General features: G+C 42.8%; 1 protein-coding gene across 1 annotated transcript in view; it reads left to right on the plus strand.

Moving 5' to 3' along the window:
* Positions 1–13,685, plus strand: part of ATF3 (activating transcription factor 3) — a 102,521-nt gene that overhangs the window by 12,995 nt on the left and 75,841 nt on the right. The gene's annotated exons all lie outside the window — the stretch shown is intronic.

Genomic DNA, 13,685 nt, shown 5'->3' on the forward strand with positions numbered 1-13,685 from the left:
ATTCATTTCTGAGATTTCTAGTTGACTCTTTAAGAAAAAATGATAGGGACTTCCCTGGTGGTCCAGTGGCTAAGACTCCATGCTCCCAATGCAGGGGGCCCAGGTTCGATCCCTGGTCAGGGAACTAGATCTCACATGGCACAACTAAAAGATCCTGCATGCTGCAACTAAAGAGCCTGCATATTGCAATGAAGATCCTGTGTGCCGCAACTAAGACCCAACGCAGCCAAATAAATAAATATTTAAAAAAATAATAAACCTGGTATTGTTTTCACCTAGTTTGTTTTATAATTTCTAATATTTTTTTATCCCTCTCTCTTGACACCTTAGATGTACTTATTCTAAAGTCTTTGTTAGGCTGATCTATAAAATTAGTTTCACCGTGGAGTAAAATCTTGTCCTGATTATCAACTTTGCTGGTCGTCTTTCTAAGCATTAGATTTCTCCGTGCATTTTGGAATTTGGGTTGCAGGCTCATTTCAGATGGAAATCATGTTTGTTTTGTTGTTGTTTTCTTTCTCTCTCTTCCTCACTCATACCTCCCTTTTCTTCCACTAGTGTATTGTAGTTGTCCCACCTAGCCCTCCAGCTCCCCAACCCCAAACCAGAGTTTCTGGTGGCATTTCAGGGTTGCTGCCACATGGTGATGATAGGGACACAGCAGATACAATCACTGACTCACTCCCAATCAGCAGGCTGTGTCTGCATCCTCCTATACCCCTAGGCCTGCAACTTCCAGCAATTAAAGTCCAGGCAACTCTCTGCAACCTCAGCCTCTCTTCCCAAGCCTGGGAAACTCAATTCCATGTACCTCCCCATCATAAAATCATAAGCTCCATTAGGAGAGGGACTGTATGTATTTTGATCACCACTATATACTGAGTGTGTAAGATAATGCCAACATATAGTAAGCTGAATGAATGAATGGTGACTAATATGTTGCAAACATGATTAAACCTTTGGAGTTGAATCTGGATCTTTGTTTACTGCCACTCCCGCTGGAGCATGGTCATCTAATTCAGAGGATAACTTGTATCTATAGAAGAGAAGGACCACTGGTGGAAGAGTTAAAAGATCTTGGTTTCAGTTTGGCTCTGCTCCTTGCCTAGCTAAATTACCCAATCATCTTAAACCCAGAGTTCCGCTTCTATAAAATAAACATCCATGGTTGGATGGCAACGCTCTACCCAGATGGTGTCTTGCTATACCAGCCTAGATTTCAGAGTGAGAATAACAGAGCAAATCCCCAGCCTACGGATATGTAGTGTGAATGAGAAACAAAGTCATTGTTTTTAAGGCATTGAGATTTTTAGAGTTGTTTGTTACCTAAGTAACCTTGGCTATCCTGATGATACAATTACTTACCTGTATCCCTCCTCTCCACAGATTTTGAGATCTGTTGAGGGGAGGATCCTCTTTTTTGCACTACTGTTTCCCAATTTCCAGTTTAGTATGTAAATATGATAATTGTATTTTATTTTCATTACTAAGGACAAACACATTAAAAGCCAGTAATTATCCCGCATTTGCAGTCTTCCACTTTTCTGAGAAAACTGTGACATTTGTCTAGAATCCTCAGAACTATAATACTATTTTTAGAAGTGTCATGGTGCTCTTTCTGGAGATGGGAAGACAAAAGTTTTGACCTGAACATAATTTAATTTTTGCATAATGACATGCAACATTATCGTAAGCCTCAGTGACTCAGTGATGGCAGCAGGGGCCGACACAATGTGTGGGTCTACTGGCCCCGACAGGAAATGCCCTCTGACTGTGATACTCTTTGAGTTCTTGGTCTCGGGTTTCCGTGGGGCTTCTGCTCTTACTCATGATGCTGGTGGCATGCGGCCTCGAGTGGAAAGCCCAGCCACCTTCCTAGTTTGTTTCCCACTGTTCCCTCGAGGTGGAAAACATGAAAAACAAGAACGCAGAAAGACAATGACTACAAAATTCAGTTTTGAGTAGATATCTACAAAAAGTTCAGCAGTGCCCTGAGAAAAAGTGCATAAAGGCCATGGCATCTCTTCTGAGCATCGTGGAGGTTTGTTTTGTTGCTGTTGTTATTGTTGCTGTTTTTTGATTCATTACTTTTAAAAGGCAAAAAATACTGTGATTCCATAGATGTGTGTCCTGCTATAAATATTAAACTTTATGGTATAATTATTAATGACTTAAGGGAAATAAACAGCATAAACAAAATATGACCTATGCTATGAAAATACAAACCATAAGAATTAAAGCATAAAACAATTAGTATCCCAAGGAATACTTAATACATGGATGTGAACTATCTTACACATATATACAATGAAAGCTTGGCAGTGTTTTAATATTTGAAGTTGCTAGATGCATGGCCTCTAGATAAGGAATATATTGTGGTTACATATTCCTAAGGCAATACAGTTTTATTATTTTCAAGAACATAGACATTAGAACTCAGCTAATAGAATGTTATACAGAGTCATCTTTTAATGGAGCAATTTATAAAAAGCACAGTGATTTCTGAGTAAAAGAGAGCTTCTAAAACGTGTGTGAGGAGCCAGAAAACAATGTTTTCCTAGGCTGGTGAAACATCTCTCTTCCCCCCACCTATAGGGCTTCCCAATTTAGCAAATAAAAATACATGATGCCCAAGTAAATGAGAATTTGAGATAAAAATGAAGAATTTTTAGTATAAGTATATCCCACATATTGCATGGGACATACTTATACTAAAATCTATTTGTTGTTTGTCTGAAATAAAATTAACCTGGGCATCTTGTACTTTATCTGGCAGCCCTTACCCACCTCACCTCACTTTTTTTTAACCCTCATTTTGCACCATCTCTGGGAAAGAAGCTGGCTATCTTCTGCCCCAAACTCCACAAATTCTGTATTAGTGAGCTTGCAATAATGCGTTTTCAATTACACGTTGTGAGGCTTATTAAGAGACGAGGATCACCAACCAGTGGATCTCAAACCCACTGCACCCTTGTAAAGCAGTGCAACCTCTAGAAATTCTCCAAGGGGAGGGATCTCTGGGCTGGTCCCATAAGGCCCTATTTTAGTCACAGTCAGTGCTGGAGAAAAAACACACTGGTCATGAGATTCACCTTGGACCATGTCACGAGAGAGTCAAAACTAAATGCCTGGGGCTTCCCTAGTGGCTCAGTGGTTAAGAATCCGCCTGCCAATGCAGGGCACACGGGTTTGAGCCCCGGTCCGGGAAGATCCCACATGCCGCGGAGCAACTAAGCCCGTGTGCCACAACTACTGAGCCTGCGCTCTAGAGCCTGCAAGCCACAACTACTGAGCCCGCGTGCCTAGAGCCCGAGCTCTGCAACAAGAGAAGCCACCGCAGTGAGAAGCCCGTGCACCTCAGTGAAGAGTAGCCCCTGCTCACCGCAACTAGAGAAAGCCCGCACGCAGCAACGAAGACCCAACACAGCCAAAAATAAAATAAATTAAATAAAAAAACTTTATAAACAAAACAAAACTAAACTAAACGCTGAAAGAAAGCTTGTGCGAAAAGATCTGTCTCCTGAGCCGAGGACTCTGGAAGCATCCTTCTGAAACATGCCCACATTTTTTTAGCAGTCAGAACCCCTGACAGCTCTCCCTGCACAGAGATTGAGCAGCAATTTTTTTTAACCCAAAAAAGAGACTGAGTGATTTCAGGGAGGTATTCAGGCGCTGCCACAGGACCCAAACTGAGGAGGGACAGGAGACACCAACTTTACCAAGCTCGTGATATAAATACACTGATTTATTTACTCCTCATTCCCGCGTGCCGTGGTATGGCCCCACTTTGCAAACCAGGAAACAGAGGCTCAGAGAAGTCAAGCCCCTTGCTCAGAGTCACATAGCTCCTAGCAGAGCTTGGATACAAATTCGGGTCTCGGGGGCTGCAGAAGGCCAAGCCCTATTTCCATGCCACCAGTCTTTCTCTCTGGGAGGAGGGATGGCTAAAGAATGCCAGGCTTGTGGACTGTTCTAGAAGAGATCATAGGATATCGTGGAGCAGGTTTATTTCTAACCAACTTCTGAGAGAAGAGGAAAGGTCGTGAAGTATAACAAAATGAAAACAGGCTTCAAAGCTAGACACACCTGGGTTCAAATCCTGCCTCTACCACCTTTTAGCTGTGTGATTTTGTTATCTAGTTTCTCTTCATCAGTCAGGATCCCAGCAGGAAAATGATGGTAGAGACAAAGGGGTTTAACTGAGGAGAGTTTAATAGAGGGAATTTTAACTGAGGCTTTGGCAGCATTAAGGCAACCAACAGGGGAGGATGAAATACAGAGAGACCGTTATAGCAGGAAGCCATTACCACCCCAGGCCTGAAGGGGAAGAGGAGGGAATATTTTACTGTTGAAAGCTGGAACCATAAAACAGGGCCCGCCTAAAAGGAGCTGTGGCCCTGGAGGACGCAGCCACTGTCGGAGCCATACCCTGGAACAGAGGTCCTAACCTTGGCCTCTCCTTCCCTGGCCAGGAGCCCAGGTTGTCTGTCTGTAGAGGTCAGCCTCCCAGGGCCCAGAGCAGGGTGGACATGGATGGAAGGGGCGGGGCTGGGGCACTGTAATCAGAGAGCAACAGCGCTCAAGCTGAGCGTCAGTTTGCTTTTTTAAAAATGGAAATCACAGCACCGAGCATGTGGCGTTGTTGTGAAGATGAGAAATAAATCGACTGGCACACTCAGAAAGTATTTACCAAGCACCTACTGTGTGCCAGGCTCTCTCCCACAGGTTCAGTGTTGACCGAAACAGACAGGATCTCTGCCCTCATGGAGATTATACTTAAAAGAAAGCCAGACGTTACATAAGTATTTACAAGGCGGAGGAGATAAAACACCACGAGAGGGTACTCATAAACAGTAGCTACAACTGTTTTTTAAAGTCTCCCAAAGAACCCATCTCACATAGCACTTCTCAATTTCTCATAACAATATTTATTAACAACTTTTACCATCAGGCATTGTTTTCCCCACTGTACTACAAAGTTCTGAGCATCCTGAAAAGAGAAAACAGCTGTTACTACCTGTATTAGTTGGGGTTCTCAAGAGAAACAGAACCAAAAGGAGATAGATAGACAGATGATAGATAGATAGATGGATAGGAAGATAGATGATAGATAGATAGATGGATAGGTAGATAGATGATAGATAGATAGACAGATAAATAGATAATAGATAGATAGATTTATTGTAAGGAATTGGGTCACACAATTATGGAGGCTGGCAAGTCCTCAGATCAGCAGTCAGCAAGCTGGAGACCCAGGAGAGCTGGTGGTATAGTTCCAGTCTGAAGGCCAGCAGGCTTGAAACCCAGGAAGAGCTGATGTGTCAGTTCAAGTCTTAGCTCAAAGGCCTTCAACTGATTGGATAAGGCCCACCCACATTAATAGGGCAATTAATCTATTGATTAAAATGTTAAACTAATCCAAAAACATCCAGAGTAATGTTTGACAAAATATCTGGACACCCTGTAGCCCAGTCAAGTTGACAAACAAAATTAACCATCACATTGCCCTAGAGTCAAAAATTCTTTAAGTTGCCCCTCTCTGTCTCCTTCCTGCCTAAATCTGACTCCTCTCTTTCACCTGGAGTTTCTCCAGGTGTGACTCCCAGGCCACCTGCATCAAACTCTTGTGGGAGCCTGTTAATTGTGCAGATTGCAGGGCCCCAGCCAGGCCTCCTACATGAGAGTGCCTGGGAGGGAGACTGAGGAATCTGCCCATTTTTAAGCCCTTTGACCATCAAATGGTGGCCCCTCTCCAACCTGCTGGAAACCAACAGGAGGAGGTGAAGAAAACTCTACAAGGGAAGGTGTGTTCTGAGGTCCAGGGAGGCCTCCAAAGGCACAGGGGAGATGGGCCTCCGTAGTCAGGCAGGACCACAAGCATAGTGGGGAAAGAGGGAGGCTTATGAATGAAACCAGGGGTTGAAGAAGGACTTTTTCTGTTTGTGGTGGCTTTGGGGCTGCTAAGTACAGAAGGACCCAAAGGCCCTGCTGGATCCACCTGCCTATCCACCACTCCAAACTCATCTTTGCCCCCTCCCTTGCTCGCTATGCTTGTCACACTGAACTTCCTGTAGTTCCTCAAACAGAAGAGCTCTTTCCTGCCTCAGGACCTTGGCTCATGCTGTTCCTTCTGCCTCTTATACCTCTTTGCGTGGCTGGCTCCTTCTCATCCTTCAGGCTTCAGCTTACCGAGAGCCCTCTTTAAAGGGCCCTCCTCACACCACCCATCCAACATAGATCCTCCCTCTCAGCCTCTATTTTACCACCTGTTTGTTTCCCCCAGAGAATTTATGAAGATGTGTGATTTTTCAATTTACTTGTTTGTGAAGCAGGAGCAAATTTCATAGGCTACATACTCTTATGCATAAAATGTAATCAATTATATTGTATAATTATTAATCTCTCTGTCACAGGAATCATAATCTAGTCTTCTTGGGATGGACTCGGCCAGATTAATGATTATGGAATCATTTCAGGTTATCCATTCAGTCAAATTCAGCATTCTGCCTTGGGTCTCTTTCTCAAAATAATGGTTTTGCTAAGGTGTAGGGTCCCCTTAGCCTTTGATCATTGGCATTCGTCCCCCTGACTTCCTCCTAAATGACCCAGGTCTTGTTGTGGCTTCCCATGCCCTCTGCATCTTCCTTTTCCCCAAACTTGTTGGGTTCTCCAGCCTCTCTCGACTCTCCTGGGTCCCACCTGTGGGCAGCGGGGGTCTTGGCTACTCTTTGTGCACCATGCCATGAGGCTGCTCTGGGTCCATCCACCTGGATGCGTCACTCAGCCATGCCTCTTTACCCTCACACACAGGCTTCTCTGGGAAGTTACTTGTGGTAGGGGATACAAGTCTCCTCTGTTCTGAGGTTACTCAAACTTTCATGGGGTTTCTATGATCTTCTGAGCCCGGAGCCAGACTGGAGATGGAGGGAGACCCACACAGGCAGCTCCCACCATTTCTCCCTCTCCTGATTCTCCCTTCTCTCCCAAGCTGGTAGAGCTTTATCTGGGGTGGGAGGGAGGTCAGTGGGAAGGAATACTATTCTTGGGACATGGTACAGAGTCGATGGTGCAGAGGTAGATCCAGGAGGGCATCCGCAGCCCTGAGCACGGTGCCTGGCACATAGTAAGCCTTCGGTGAGTATTTGGTGAGTGAAAGAACACATAGACAAACGACTGTATCTGTATGTTTTCTATCTTGGATGATACACCTGCCCAGAATAACCTTGGAGAAAGTGCCAAAGAACTTAGTTTGGTGAGAGTTTCAAATGTCCCCCGCGGAATAGTTTGTCCCCTCTCCTCTTGAGCGAGAGCGTTGCTCTCTGCAAGCCAGGGGTGAATCGGAGCACAAGAAAATAAACATATGAAGTGCTGCACTGGCAACATGCTCCAATCACCTTTGAATTTTATGGGAAAGCAAAAAATAACCAACAGTTATCGGTGATAAGCCTTAAAAAGTGACTTTTTGTTCATGTCAGTGCTACAGACTTAGAAATCCCAAAGGCAGTTGATGGAGAGCTAATTCCCAGTTTCGCCCAAGTCACTGCAGTGCCCTGGAGAAAGCATTATGATTACTTTCTAGGAGGCCCCTTCCCTGGGTAGAGGAGCCCTCTGGGTGCAGCGAGAATCATTGGGGATTTTCCATCTCTGACAAATAAACACTTGCACTGACTCTGACACAGGCTTCGCTTTTTTCTCTGAAGGTGGGGTGGGTGAGTCAGGGGAAGGAGAGATGAAGAGCATTATGTTTAGAAAAGATATGACCATTTGGAAGTTAAAAACAGTGGAGGCTAATAATTGAGCAAAGTGATGTATTTAAACGATTGTGTTTGATAGGCTCTTATAATAATATAAAGCTCAAATCACACATAACTGGTGTTCAATAAATTTAAGACATGAGTACATTAATAAATAAAGAATATTCATAACTATGAGCTTAAAAATGACTCTTGAAAGCTGGCCTGGGAGCTAAAATATTCCTTTATTATATTGTTTCTATAGAAAAATACGTTTTGCATTCCAAACAACTGACTTCAACTGGAGTTTTGCAGAAGTTAGGGTTACTGCCATAAGGGTGGGTTACATGACACAAACCACAGTCTCTAGCCTGGCCTCTTGTGACCAACCCACATGTTTAGAAGCCTACAGGCTCGGCTCAGGGAAGTAGCCATTGGCCGAGGGACAAAGTATTGCTAACAGGGTAATACCCCAGAATGTGAACTCACAACAGAGAGCAAAAAATGGTAAATAAAATCCAGCCTCGCTGTTTTAAAATCAATTGCAACTTCAGTTAAAATGGAGCATTAACCATTCGTTCATTCACACACTCATTAAAAAAAAAAGACACATGAAAGCGAGCCCCACTCAGGGGCTCCAACCCAACCCAGACAGCCAGTCTTCAACTGTCTGCATATATGTGAGTTGGTCTAGAACTTCCCTTCCTTGTCTTATCTAGTTCCACCAACCCTGAAAACTTGCAAGGGATAATAACTGATTGTTGTTAGAAGCCAAAAAAAAAAAACCAAAAAAACCATGGGTACCTCCATGTATCTCTCTCTCCACAAGCCCCTTGAAAACAACACCAAAGGGATTAAAAAAAAAAAAAAGTATTAACTTATAAGGACAGAAAGGACAGGAGGATAGATAATAACAGACGAGAGATATCAGCAGAATTGTAGAAGATGGAAAGCAGGCATGGGTTGGGGCACATGTAATTAATTTAGCAAAGCAGAAGGAGCCCAACTGAGGTGCCTGTTGGCCGGGGATGGAGCTCTCTCTACAGAGCCCTGTGGGGCTCAGGATCTGGGGGCACCAGTACCTGCAGGAGGTGAGGGGTGAGGCTGAAACCAGGGGGACTACTTATAAATCTGAATCAAGGGGTGGGACAGGGAGGGTGGGAGAGAGATGCAAGAGGGAGGAGATATGGGGATATATGTATATGTATGGCTGATTCACTTTGTTATAAAGCAGAAACTAACACACCACTGTAAAGCAATTATACTCCAATAAAGATGTTAAAAAAAAAAATCTGAATCAAGAGGGTGACCCCCTAAGTAGCTTACCCTACCCTCTGTAGCCAGATGACTACACTCCCACCCTGAGAAGCTTCTCTTGAAGGAAAACTGAAACTGGAGAGGCTCAGGACATGAAGATTCCAGGCAGGGTGTGGACTTGGATGAAAATGAGGGGTTTAAATGAGACTCTGCACATTCTGAACTTTGGGACACTCGGCACACTTCCTACCCTGCTCACAGCCCCCAACCAGGCAGGTTTCCATCAGTCCCCATCAGAGGGAAGTTAGAGAAAAGATAGGGTATATAACATTGAGGTCTTCCAATGAAGAATCCCATCGCATCACCCTGGGGCATTACCACCGGACCATGAGGCTCACCCACACACAAACAGCCCCCATCCTCTTTTTAACGCCTCAGTCTCAGCTGTTAGGTTGGGTCAGCAGTGATTATCTTGAGAGTGGGATGAAAGGGATAGTTACTCTTTTTTTAAATTTAATTGTAATTCTTATCAAAGTAATACATGTACAAAGTTTTAAAAGTCCAACAACACTACAAGGCTCCAAAATGAAAAACACAGCAGTCTCCCAGACCAGGTAGCTCCATCCCTGATTTCCACTCCTTGAAGGCAATTGTTTTCCATTCTTTTAGCCATTTCTTCTCTGTATTTATAAATAATACGCTTATTCTGCTAACTTCCTGATTTTTCCATTTTTGGACGTTATCTATTGATTCCAACTCTGGACATTTTGGATTTAGTTCTCTTCTTCCACCATCTGCATAATCTCTTCTTCAAATGCTCAATACAATGCCACATTTTAGTAGTCTTCATAGGTGGTCAAAGCTTCCTTTTCAAAAATATGTAGACAGTTATATTTTTAAAAAGAAAATTATTGTCCCAATTTGCAGCCAACTAAAACATAGCATCATTTTGAGCAAAAGAGAAAATCCAGGTGACTGGTTTTGCTAAGCATGTTCTACTTTTAGTGGCAGAGAGGTGGTGATTTTGACCTGGCAGAGAAGGAAATACAATCCTAGCCTGCCCCTGGGCATCGCAGTACAGACAGTTCCGACTTTCGTTGGTTCCACTTGACAACTTTTCAATTTTATGATGATTTGAAAGTGATATGCATTCCATAGAAACCGTACTTCAAATTTTGAATTGTGATCTTTTCTCAGGCTAGTGATACACAGCATGATACTCTCTCCAGATGCTGGGCCCTGGCAGTGAGCCGCGGCTCCTAGTCAGCCACGTGATCACAAGGGTAAACAACTGACACATTTACAGCCATTCTGCTTTTCACTTTCAGTACAGTGTTCAACAAATTACATGAGATATTCAATACTTTATTATAAAATGAGCTTTGTGTTAGATGATTTTGCCCAACTGTAGGCTAATGTAAGTATTCTGAGCACATTTCAGGGAGGTGAGGCTAAGCTATGATATTTGGTAGGTTAGGTGTATTAAATGCATTTTTGACTTAACGATATTCTCAACTTATGATGGGTTTATTGAGATGTAATCCCATCGTAAATTGAGGAAGATCTGTAATCCCAATTTACATAGTCATAATAATGCAAACCCTGTCTATTAGCTTTTCACTCTCGAAATCAAACTACCCACAAAGCAAGGATGACAATGATGGTGACAGAGCTGATTGTAGATGCTTTCCTTCCTGACGTAAAGGTACAGGCACAAATGGCAGATAATGGGAAGTAGAAGGGAGAGATGAAAAGAAGGGAACTGTGCTAATATCCTCAGCTCACATAGTGGGGAGTTAAAAGGTAGTGCATAGATGGAAGAGAAACAGGATATATCATATAAGTGTACAGAGGGAACCAATAGAACTAAATTATAAATCAGAAAGCTGGGGGCAGGGAAGTAGGAAGCTAACATCCTCATATTTTATGGAGATGAGTCAATAGACAATGTCTTAAACTGACCAAGAAATTTTTTTTTAATCTAAATAATTTTTTAAAATAATTTTTAAAACAGGCAGGTGAAAGTAGTGGTGTCTGAAAAATGGCGTGAGTGTGGGGTGAACAATGTTGGTTTTCTTTAAATAGACTCCCAAACTATTGGAAAATTTTTAATCTCGTGCACACATTTTTAAAAGTTGAATTCAGTGTGAACACAGGAGCCCAAACTACAAATGTTCATTTTGCAACATTTGTTATGTTGCAAATAATAACGTGTTATTATTCCTTCAAAAATTGCACACTTTCCAGGCACTTCTTTAAATGGTAATATAAGCTTAATGGGTCTCTTGTTGAGAGACTTAGGAAGTTAGCATTGGATCTGGGCAACATTCTGGGAACAGGATCGTGTATTTTCATTGCTCTTACTGAGGGCTACAAGGTGAGAGAGCTGACTGCTTAGATAAAGAGGAGAGACTGCACAAAGTGAGAAACATTTCTTTATGATGGACCTGGTTCCCTATTTATAGTCTGGAATCTTATTACCTAAGCAGGTATCTCTTACTTGCCCTGGTCCCACCCACGTCTGCAAAGCTGGGTTTAAAGGAGGATTGGAGACTCAAGGTGTAACAAATCACTTTGGACCCCACAGCCAGGTGTCTCAGGTTGTGCAGTGGGTAATCATTTCCCTTCATCATCCCTCTTCTCCATCAAACTTCTTAGTCAGGAGGGAAAGGGGAAGTGCTCATCTTTGCAAAGAATATGCCCCTTAGTAGGCTCTCAATTTATTGAAAGATTGAAATTCATGGCAAGACATATGAGAGCATCCACAATCTGATGCCAGCTAGTTTTTCCAGCCTCTTTTTCCCTCTGGGTCCCTGCTCCCATGCCTTTGAATATCTTGATTCCTCTACCTGGAATGCCTTTCCCCATTGTCTTAAGGGTATGTCTTTAAGACTCACTTTCTTTAAAGAAGCTTCCCCCAGTGAAATCTCCTCAGGGTCCTTAGGCAATGAGGGCCCCTCCCAAGTGTTCCTACCAGCTGGTACCATCCTGTTGCTCAATGGAGGTTCTTTAACTACACCCAGCAATTATCACCAGGCCACTATTGCAAGGAAAAATCTAAAGTGATATCTTGGCTTACGCTTGTGGAAAAAATACAATCCAGAAACTCATCAATCTGGCTGAGAAAGGTATTAGGTGTTCCCCCAACGGCAGAGGTCAGGAAAAGATTGTCACTGAGGGATGCAGCTTTGAAAAAAAAGCAAGCACTCCTTGGACACTGATGGCCTATGGATTAGTCACAGGGGATGCAGCAGAAGAGGCTCTCCACAGCCCTGCTCCCGGTCCATTGCAAGTGCCTTTCCAATCAGCTGGGCCCAGTTACATGTGCCAACAGATTTGCACTGTATTCATTTACTCTTGAGAGCCAGGCATTTAAAAAAAAAATTTTTTTTAATGCATTTTGAATTTATTTATTTATTTTTGGCTGTGTTGGGTCTTCGTTTCTGTGCAAGGGCTTTCTCTAGTTGCAGCAAGTGGGGGCCACTCTTCCTCGTGGTGCGCGGGCCTCTCACTGTCACGGCCTCTCTTGTTGCGGAGCACAAGCTCCAGACGCGCAGGCTCAGTAGTTGTGGCTCACGGGCCTAGTTGCTCCGCGGCATGTGGGATCTTCCCAGACCAGGGCTCGAACCCATGCCCCCTGCATTGGCAGGCAGACTCTCAACCACTGCGCCACCAGGGAAGCCCTAAAAAATTTTTTAACTGTGGAATTTTTCAAACATGCACATATAAATCCTCATACCCATTACCCAGCTTTAACAATGATAGATATTTTGTCAGTCTTATTTTATCTATCTTTCCACATATTTTTTAATGGGGGAGGGGAGGGTAGGAGCATTTTAAAGTAAATTACAGGTATCTCAGGGTATATCTTTAATGGATAAGTACTTTAAAAAATTGTGGTAAAGTGTACAAAACATAAAATTTTCCATTTTATCCATTTTAAGTGTACAATTCAGTGGCATTCACATTGTTGTGCAACCATCACCACCATCCATCTCCAGAACATTGCCATCCTAAACTGAAACTCCATATTCATTAAACAATAACTCCCCATTCTCCCTTCACCGTAGCCCCTGGTAACTTCTATTCTACTTTTTGTCCCTGTGAATTTACCTATTCTACATAGCTCATATAATTGAAATCATACAATATTCATCCTTTTGTGTCTGGCTTATTTCACTTAGCATAATGTTTTCAGGGTTCATCCATGCTGTAACATGTATCAGAATTTCATTCCTTTTTCAGACTGATGAGGACTTTTAAAATGATAATCACAACATACCTAACAAAATTAACAATAATTTTAACAATCATCTAATTAGCTAGCCTATGTTCACATTTCCAAAATTATCTCTGTCATTTTCAGTTTGACTGAATCAGGAGCCGAACAAGGTCGATGTGTTCCATTTGGTTGATATGTGTCTTCAGTCTCTTTTAATCTATTATAATTCTTCCTTTTTTGTTTTTTCATGCTATTTATTTGTTGAAGCAACAAGGTAATTTGACCCACAGAATTCCCCCATTCTGGATTTCGCTGGTTGCATCCTCATAGCATTGTTTGAACATTTCCTCTATCCCTTATACTGAAAACCAATGGTCAGATTTGGGCATTAGTAGATTCAAGTTCACTTCCCTTGATGGGCTATGTGCTTCCTATTACATCACAGCAAGAGGTACGTGGTGTCTGGTGGTCCC

This window comes from Balaenoptera borealis, assembly GCF_965194805.1.
Source record: "Balaenoptera borealis genome assembly, chromosome: 1".
In the NCBI taxonomy this organism is placed as follows: Eukaryota; Metazoa; Chordata; class Mammalia; order Artiodactyla; family Balaenopteridae; genus Balaenoptera; species Balaenoptera borealis.